The sequence below is a fragment of the Etheostoma spectabile genome, chromosome 10 (genome assembly GCF_008692095.1).
Source record: "Etheostoma spectabile isolate EspeVRDwgs_2016 chromosome 10, UIUC_Espe_1.0, whole genome shotgun sequence".
NCBI lineage: Eukaryota > Metazoa > Chordata > Actinopteri > Perciformes > Percidae > Etheostoma > Etheostoma spectabile.
The window spans coordinates 8,815,925-8,825,493 of NC_045742.1; the positions used below are offsets into that span (position 1 = coordinate 8,815,925).

The following is a 9,569-nucleotide window of genomic DNA, read 5'->3' on the forward strand; positions in this document are numbered from 1 at the left end:
TTTTTTTAAACTGTTCTGACATTGTTGACATGACTCCCTTAGGGCAGACCGACATGATGGATAAAATACAGTTGGCAAGTGACCCGGCCAAAGGCCTTTTAACATTTGGCTCAGAGCTTTAGTGACAAGGTGTTGATAAGATGGGAGCTTGCCTTGATAATATCAAGGTCAGAATCCTCTAATCAAGAGCAGGTAAAAATGGATCCTGTCTATTATCAACATACTCTTTGTCCTGTTACTGTTAGGCTTGACTGACAGTTTAAATTGTGCACATGCTGTGGGGCATCCTAATTGATGAACATGTGAGAGGTTAGAGATACAAGTAAACAGAAAACTAGCACCTCATTTGGACTGTAAAGTCCAGGCTAAGGAAGATAATTGCTTGCCTTTAGTGATTTAAGTTATTCACAGTAGGTGTGTGAAACAGCATGTATTGTTGTCATACAGCTCTCAGGACATGACAAATTGAGTATGCCATGAATGCCCTCCCATGTGGGCAGGTGAGATAGTGTGTGTGTGTGGGAGGCTTTTTTAGAAAGGATTCAGAATTGTATTTTTTTTAAATTGTATTTATTGTTTGTTATTGTGCTATACTGCTGGGCTAGTAATCACTGTGTACTGTATGTGCACACAATGATAACAGACTTTTAGGTAATTTGTTTAGGTGGCTAATTCTAATTATACGGCTGCTACTGCACACTTATTGCGCTTGTTCCTATGCTGAGTGCTGATCCCTTGTTTGCTATTTCCATCTTTACTTACTCTTGACAGTTGGCCAGCATCAACTACTCAACCGACTCCACATAGCAAAAAAAGTCACAGCAAATAGAGATTCAAAACAGTGTAAACTCTAGAGACATTTAGTAATCAGGTAATGAGGATGAAGAAAGGAGATTAGATTGCCTCTTGGCTCAGTGCTATTTTCTATTCTGCCGCTCTTTTTTTCTCATATTTATTTAATTTTACATATTTATCGTAGCATAATTTGTTTCTCTGAGGCTTATGGATGGGAAACCTTCTGTTTGTTCTTACATGGCTAGCAATGGCAGAGCAGCATTTGTGAAAAGCCATAGCTAGAGATGTGTGTTTGTTTTTGTTGTGTGTGGTGTGTGTGTGGTGTTGTGGGTGTGTTGTGGTGGTGGTGTGGGTGTGTGTGTGTGTGTGTGTTGTGTTTTGTTTGTGTGTGTGTGTGTGTTGTGTGTGTGTGTGTGTGTGTGTTGTGTGTGTTTTGTGTTGTTGTGTGTGAGAGAAAGAGGAGGAGAGAGAAAATGAGAGGGTGGGAGGTGCAAGAGAGAGAGATAAGAGAGAGAGCGCGAGCGAGTGGCTCGCCTCATTCCGCTGCTTTCTCAGCATCCATTCTGTGAGACCTCATTCTGGAGAGGAGAGAGCTACCTAACAGGCAAATTGGAGGAGGAAAAGAAGGGAAAATCCATTGAAGAGGGAGGATATCGAGGAAAATAACACATAATCAAGGCTCACTGGCATCCACTAACACCTCTTATAGCTTTGGAAGAGGTGTCTGAAAGTTTCTGTCCGGGGGGGACACCCTCCCCTTGTTGTGGGGATGAACAGCGGATGCTGAATTTCATTCCTGAAGGCAGGAGGGGAGCTGTGAATACCGGCTGGATTCACTTGCAGTGGAGCTGGTAGTGCGCACCAGAAGAGATCAGTCTTGCACGCACGCATTTTCCAGTATAATACCTATCATTATTTCACTGTGCCTAGGTGGAATATCAGGCAGAAGCCACCCAAAAGCAAATCTCCTGAACCAGGGAAGTAAAGGGGAACGGATTATGTACAGAATCAATAAAGGACATCCTGTTTAAAAAAGTATGTTCTAATCAGAAAAGGCTTTGATTTGGGTTCTGATTTCGAGAGACTAGGAGGATTTTTGCCCTTTTCATTGTTGTGGAGCAGCAGCAAGCTTCAGACAGCTTATCTTGTGGACTATAGGGTTCTGGATGGTATTTCAAGGTAAGGACAAAACCACAGACTCTTGTACTGTATCTAAATAGCACCCTCCGGGCTTTTGAGAAAAGGACAGATTAGGGAGTCGAAAAGCTCAGCATGAAAGATGCAGTGAAGTGCAAAAGAGAGAAAGGAAGATTAAAAAGGTGTTTAATCTTAGTCTGGACTGTATTTAGCTAATTTTACAGAAATTCCAAAGTTGGGATAAATGTTCTAATAATATAACATGTCACAGGGCTTATGGAGAACATGATTGTTTTTTATCGCTATTTGAAGGCTACTCCCCTCTGCTGAGAAGAATGTATGTCTGTGGATCTGCATACTTATGCATGTGTGTTTCCTGAGAGGGTTGAAGCCTTTCTGCGAAGCAATTAATCTATTTGATTCCTTGGTACATAGTGGTTATCACCAGTGGAAGTTGCTAGTGGAAGGAGCATAATTGCGGTGACTGTTTGTTCTCATCGTTGCAACAGCTAGTATCTGTGAGCTCAGAATTACTTTTATACAATAGCCACATTTTAAAGGCTGCTCTGTCCCTTTTTATCTCTACTCATAGAGAATTGATTGTGTCCAGTATAACACTATCTCAGACGCTCTACATTTTACTTTCACCTTCAGTTTCTATGTATATGTAAGTTTGTCGGTGGGATTGTGGTCAATCCATCACTTTCCATGTCTCTCTATCTCTGTTTTTCTTGCTCTGTTTCTCCAAATAGAAAAGTGATGATAGTCATTATGTCTGTTGGTTGCTTAGTTTCTTTTCAAATGGAAATTAAGACTGTTTTAGGAGACGTGTACAGACTAAGAGACAGAAGGATAAAAGGACACTAGTGTGTTCTTTTTTTTCGTAAGAGTGAATCTGCTGCCCTCTTGATCAATACCAGACAAGTGCAAGGCTACCTTCTTTTGTAAATTAACGGTTGAAATATTTATGATTGCATGAGCACCCTGTTGGTCCACTAAAATATTTAAAATAATTGAATAATAAATAGCTTGTCTAAGCTGTCAATGCACAGCTTTGGCCTTGGCAGATGATTATAATGGCACCACCTCATGTAATATGCAAAATAGTGACCATTAAACACCTTTGACTCTGAATATAAAATTTTCAAAAGAAGTCTCTCCTCTTCCAAAACATCCACTGGGGGGAAGTGGAGCCTGATGAGAAGTTGATGACAGCTCTTGTGTGTCTGGAGTTGACTGGTTAAAGGTGGTTCAAGTCGGCAATTGTTTCCCTGGATATGACGCTTGATTGCAAGAAGCTGCTAAACACAAATGTTCTCTTGAAATAACATTTGGCATTCAAGCAGCGTAGTGTGTAATTGCTTCCTCTTGAAAGGGATACAAACGTATCATCTGCTCTGCCTGCTGCATTCATTTAATCTAATGAGCTCCATCTAAAATATGTATACATCAAATATGCATATTGGTGTATACATACGTGTGTCAGAGAGCGTAAAAGAGTGAAAGAGAGTTTCCCAGTGTATCTGGTATATGCGTGGGTGTGTGTTTGTCCAGAGCTCTGTGCTTCATCCCTTTTGATGTTTTATTGAATGTTAACCATGGTAGGACTGACGCATTGCCTCTGATATGGAGTAGCATGGTTAAAGGAAAGCACAAAGACCGACTTTGCTTTTCCATGTATTTCCTTTAACTCTGAATTAGCAATGCTGCTTCTGCCTCTTTCAGCCCTTTTGGATTTAATAAATGATTTGGTTCAGGTACTGTATATGTGCAATAGTGCGAGACTGTCTTTGTGCTTTTTACATCTGTGTCTGTGTGTGTGGGTGTGGGTGTGGGTGTGGGTGTATAAGCAAATAGGGTATATGTGCACTGTGTGGCTACAGTACATATAACGTGTGTGTGCTCAGGTGAGTGTCTGCCTTTCTGTTTGTGTGTGTAATCACCTTCTCACTGTGTTAAAGGTGACATACAATATGCAGTCTGTTTTTTTGTTTTTCTCATTTCTGATGTTGGCAAAGGATTCAAAGACGAGTCCCTCCATTTTCCGTGATATAATTCAGCCACTGAATCACAGGATGGACAGAACAGATGGAAGGAGCACTCGTCTACCTTGTGATAATTCAGTCCCATTGACAGTATGTTCTTATGGGGACAGAAATCAGACTAGGAAACAACTTTGACAGCAAAACTTCTGGGCTTTTGATTTATTACTCACAAAAACAGAGTTTGAATCAGTATGCAAGCATGCCAGTAGGCACCTGAAATCTGACACACACCTAAGTGCAATAAATCATTTGCAATCATGTGTGCCCTTTTAGTTTGGTATAAAATATCAGTCAAATATAAAAGTTGCAATTCAGGGCTTATGTCCTAATTTAGGGTTTTTATATTGCCAGTGGTACCATGTGAAGTGAATATAAATATCACTAATTAATATAGCTTTTTGAATATGTAATACCTCTTAATGTGGTTCGCTTTAAGGGCGTGGTGTACTGTTAAAAAATCACAGCATATGGAATTGCAGCAAGTGTACAGTGTCTAGCATAGCAATGCATTGTTTTTTGTAAATCCCTTAATTAAGATATCTCTTGTTAGTGACGGATCCAATTGTCTTTGTTATAAAAAAAAATTTAGACAGAACAGATGATTGGAAAATTTCAGTGAGCTAAAATCTTTTTTCCCTCTCCTTTTTATAGTTAAGAGTTAAGTTTATCAAGTTTTTTTTTTTAACATTATAATTATTACTTTTTGGCTAGCTATTGAAAGGAGACAAAATGGGACATTTGCACAAAATGGCAGCAATCTAACAGTTGATACTTAATTTATTTTAAGCTGGGAAAAATGAAGCTAAGGTTGAAATTAAATTGAATGTGTCCCATAGTCGGTTGCAATGCAGTGGTATCTTTGCACAGCCATATAAAGATCTTTTAGGTTCACTTTGAAAAGTGTTCTATAAATATATAAGAAAAGAATTTACTCAGAAATGGTTTGTGTAATATGTTACATAGGTATATTATAAAAATAGTTGTACCACAGTGTTTGAAAATACAGGTTAACACTTAGTTTGTTGGTAGAGGACAGATGTATAGTGAGCTTTGTCAAAAACAAGGCCTGTACCTAGAAGCAGAACAGCATATTTTTAGCCTGTCCATTAAGGACATGGAAGAAAAATCAATGGTCACAGACTGAAACACTGGGTTTCAAATTCAAGTTGTTTCCCTCAATGACCTTTTGGATACAGTTGGCAACATGCACTTTGCAAATATCAGATTTTAACTTGGTAAATGAAAGAGTCACAGATGTAATTGAAAGGTGTTTGTCTAGTTTTTCAATATAATTTCTCTATTTAAATCAAACGTAATCCATTTTTCACTAATGTCTGGGTAATATTGTCAGGTGTACTTCTTTTACCATTATATTTAGCAGAAAACTGGCTCCACCACATAGTTTAAGATTAAAGGGTAATATGTGTTATTGCCTAATACCGTATTTTCAATGGAGGGCTGGTCAACTGGAGACCAAGCTGTGAATGGATGGGACTGATCTGTTGTCAGTCCCTTGGAATCCCTGATGAGGTGAAACACAATATGCCTGTACAGATGGGATGTTTATGGAATATGCTTACTCATTCTGGTCTACTGCTGCTAAAAGAATTCTGAAAAATAATTCTGTTTTAATTGAGGATACTTCACAGAAATATAAAAGAAGTTCATTTATTAGCTCACAAAAAATGTGACATTTGGAGGAAGATCTACTACACTCACCATAATCTTATGGAATGACGAGCAAAGTCATTGGCCTTGTGTAATAAGCAACATTTCATGCATTGAATATTTGACAGTAAGGGTATAACTGTTTAATAAATATGCGTTTGTATTTGATGCAGGTAGATAACATTGTCTCTAACAGTAACTGAGGTAAAACGTAGGAAGTATAGCCATGGTTTCTTCTATGTACATAAAAGAAATGCTTGACAACATACATAAGGAAACATAACAGTCTTCTTTCTGGTGTCTGTTGAAGATGTGATCAACTAAGTGACTGCTGGTGGCAGTGTAGCCCTTTTGGTTTAAAGTAACGAGGAAGATGCTGTCAGAAGCATGAAGACTGATCCACGAACAGCTTCCATTTTCAGTGACCTTGTTGTCTGTGTCACTTTGCAGCTTGACCTTCCTGGGCGAGCTGCCGGGGGCAGTAAGTGTCGTGCCACCTTTTGGAAAGTCCCTTTTCGTGTGTGTCGACAAGTCACATTACTGAGGGTCAGGGGTAACGAAGCTGGCTAAGAATAGGGGGCAGAGGATATCGCTCTGTATGGCAGTTGAGATAAAAAAAGAAGAAAAAAAGCATTTGGGCTATCCCCCTGGAAAAAAAACAAAGCTCAAATGTTCTCAAGCAGTGTCTACCACTTAAATGAAGAGACCTTATGTTTTGACCTCTATCTTAGCGTCTCTCATTGTTTACATCTCTTTACAAGTCTTCTCCTAAACCTAGCCGGCACATAGTTCAGACTGCAAGCATTCAACCTGCAAATTGTGCGTTTTCTTTCTTGGTTATAATCAGACTGTTATTGCTGCTGCAAGCTCAGTATTTATAAAATATATTGAAGGTTTGATTTAAGATTTGGTGGTTTTGCCCTTTTTAAAAACAAAATATTCCTAATAGATGAAGACTAGGGTTGGATATAGTTTTTTTCAAAACCGGTACACTTGGTGACATGGTAAGAAGAAAAAACAAAAACATTTCATGGGGACAAACACTTTTGCGTGATCTTGACTTTGTTTTGCGAGATATTGAGTTTTATTTGCCAGATTTTGACTTTGACATGGAGACGAAAAGAACAAAATCTAAACTTTCAAACTCAAGATCTCAAGTTTATTGTTTATTATTATTATTTTTTTTCCCCCTCCATGTCCCCTCCGGGGCTCTGTACAAAACAGTGTCAGTGCCTGTGCTTAAAAAAAAAAAAAAAAAAAAAAATGGGGGAAGAACACAAAACATTTGGTGACATTTAAGAATGACTTGTTTATTGCTAAGGCCATATGGTCACATTTTGAATGATTTATTTAAAATGTTATAAGAATAACTTTTTTTCACAAGTCAATTGGTGTTAAAAAACTAAAGGAAAAAACACTAAATGACAGAAGGGTATTGTAAAATAACTTTGAATGCAAAATGAGCTTACGAAGTGCAATTGAACACACCTTTAAGTTCCATCTGTCGTTTTGCAGACAACTCTGACTACAGCAGTGGCCATGGTGCAGCTAGGCTACACTGTGTCTTCAGCTGCAAACTGTTGTTTTGGAACTCATTTTAGACAAATACAGCCAAACTTTACTCTCTCTTTACACCATTTAGCTGTCAGCATTTTAACCGCGTGTAAGCCAGCTACTAGCAAACGTTAGGCTAATGTGAACACTGCAAAGTGTATTGTGTACTTGCCTCACATGCTGTGATGCTTCAAAATGCATGATTCAGAGACAGTGTTCTTTCCTGTCACTTAAAGTATTGAAACAGAGTTTTTTTTGGAGTCACAAAATGCCTTCTGAAAAAAAAACTTTGGTATTCCAGCACCACATAAGGTTCAACTAGAAAAATATGTTGGAAGTAAAAAATACTTTAACATGCAACTAAAAAATATTTTCAATCAAATTCTGTATTGTGATAGGTTATATTGTTATACCAGTGCTAGATTTTTCCTCCGTAGCTTATTATCACCGTCTTACATGTAAATATGCTGACATCCAATTCATTTTTAGAGGAGTGAAGTACATATGTGACATGTACTGTAACATGGGACATGTTTTAGAGTGCCACATTACAGTGTGTAAAGGGACATTGTGTCTTTGTGCAATCCATGTTTATATACTTTGTAATTCAGTTACTTGAGCCACAAACAGGCAAAAACAGCCAAACCACTTTTGTGACATTACTGACCAGTCCAGTTTTTTAAAACTAATTAAGGATCATTCAAAATTCACACGGTAGAAAAACCTGCCTATATCCTAATAGCAAGAAAAGATTGATACTGGTTCTTTTTCAGCAAGGCCTATGTTGAAGCCATCCATTTTATATTTTGCCTCCATCAGCCACTTTAGGGTGTCCTTACCTCGACTTTGCCACCTTCATCCTTTCTCTGCACCCTCAGTTTTCAGCTGTGAAGCAGGGTATTTAGAGTATTGACCGCTTCAGTCTTTAGATAATAACAGAAATGCCGTGTCTCTGGTATCAAGGTGAGGGGCTACTTACATATTCAACTCTTTGTATGTGCATTGTTTCGTTAAGCTGGATCTATAGTTCCATTGAATGATGGGTATTGGCAGAGCAGATCAACGGCTGGATATCAAGGCTAGAAATTGTTTATTGTTAGAAATCAGCATGATCACTTTTTGTATAAAGTTCAGTTTCATATCAAAGCATATATAGTTTACTGGATTTTGACAAGATTAAACTTCACTCATTTGTTGTTTTAAAGATTCTCAGTTAAAACAATCTTTCTAATATTAGCCATTCAGTAGTTTGAAATGAATCCTTGCCAAGCTAGTGCCCAGAAAGGTTAGGTAATTACGTATGCCACAGTATCCCCACTAATGCTTCACCGGTAGATCCGAATATGTCAGAGTGTAGTCTTTTCATTGCAACACTAGTAGAAATGTCAGTACATGGATACCTCCTCTGCCTCTGAAGGGACTTTGGACTTTCTAAAAGCACGTTTGTCTCTTACATTGGACAAGCTCCAATAACCCTGCTTCTGCCAGACTATGGAAGGCTCTCAACAGGGATGAGTCTGTGGGGAAAAGAAGGAACACCTACTCACCTTGAAACCCCAGTAAGTGCTCAAGACTTTTGTTGTTTAGGGGGAATGAAGTTGGTCGTCGCCCCAAATGTTGTTCACACAGTGTTGTGCTGGGTCTTGCGAATGAGTTTTCATCCCCTGGTGGGAAAAGGTTCATTGTGGAAAGAATATATTTTAATCTGGAAGCACAATTAACGAGTGAAACTAGATGAAAGAATACAAGATAAAAAAGAAGGAATCCAGAAAAAAAAGACAATGCTTCTAATAGTATATACAGTAGTTAATGATAACTCAATAAAAGGCAGGGCCATCAATTACACTTAAAAAGCTAAACTAGATGAAAGAATAAGAGAAAAAGAAGGAATCCAGAAAAGAGATAATGGTTTTAATGGTATATACAGTAGTTAATAATAACTCAAAAGGCAGGGCCATCAATTATAGAAATACAATTGATGGCCTAAATGTCAATCTTAACTATTCTATTGGTGTGAAAGATGTCAGGCAAGATGAATCAAGATTAATTTTTGTACAGGCATAAAAAAGCTTATATTATACCTGCACCATTTCATGAAGATAGTGACAGTTGGCTGCCATGCAGTAAGTGCATAATGTATTTCATAACTGAACTCTGAACTCCCAGATACTGTTGTCCCCTGCTTCTGTATTTCAAGCTGTTGTGTGGACTGCCTATGAAAGGTGGGAGGAGGGGCTGTGATTCAGTGTTGCCCTTTTAATTTATAGCATGATTCTTTCTTACAGTTGTATTGTCTCAGATAGCTGTCATTTGCGCAAAAGCTTTATTGGAGCTGTTGTCATGCCGTTGGTCCTGGGCTGGGGGACATAC

At 38.3% G+C, this 9,569-nt stretch overlaps 1 protein-coding gene across 3 annotated transcripts in view; it reads left to right on the forward strand.

Annotated features, from left to right (window-relative positions):
* Window positions 1–1,302: 1,302 nt before the first annotated feature.
* Window positions 1,303–9,569, forward strand: part of lingo2 (leucine rich repeat and Ig domain containing 2) — a 265,572-nt gene continuing 257,305 nt past the window's right edge. For 2 of the 3 annotated variants that reach the window (XM_032527565.1, XM_032527564.1), the window contains exon 1: window positions 1,307–1,974. The gene's annotated coding sequence lies outside the window, so the exon portion shown is untranslated. Of the gene's footprint in view, window positions 1,975–9,569 lie in introns of all 3 variants that reach the window. The other variant, XR_004333757.1, reaches the window with a different exon arrangement.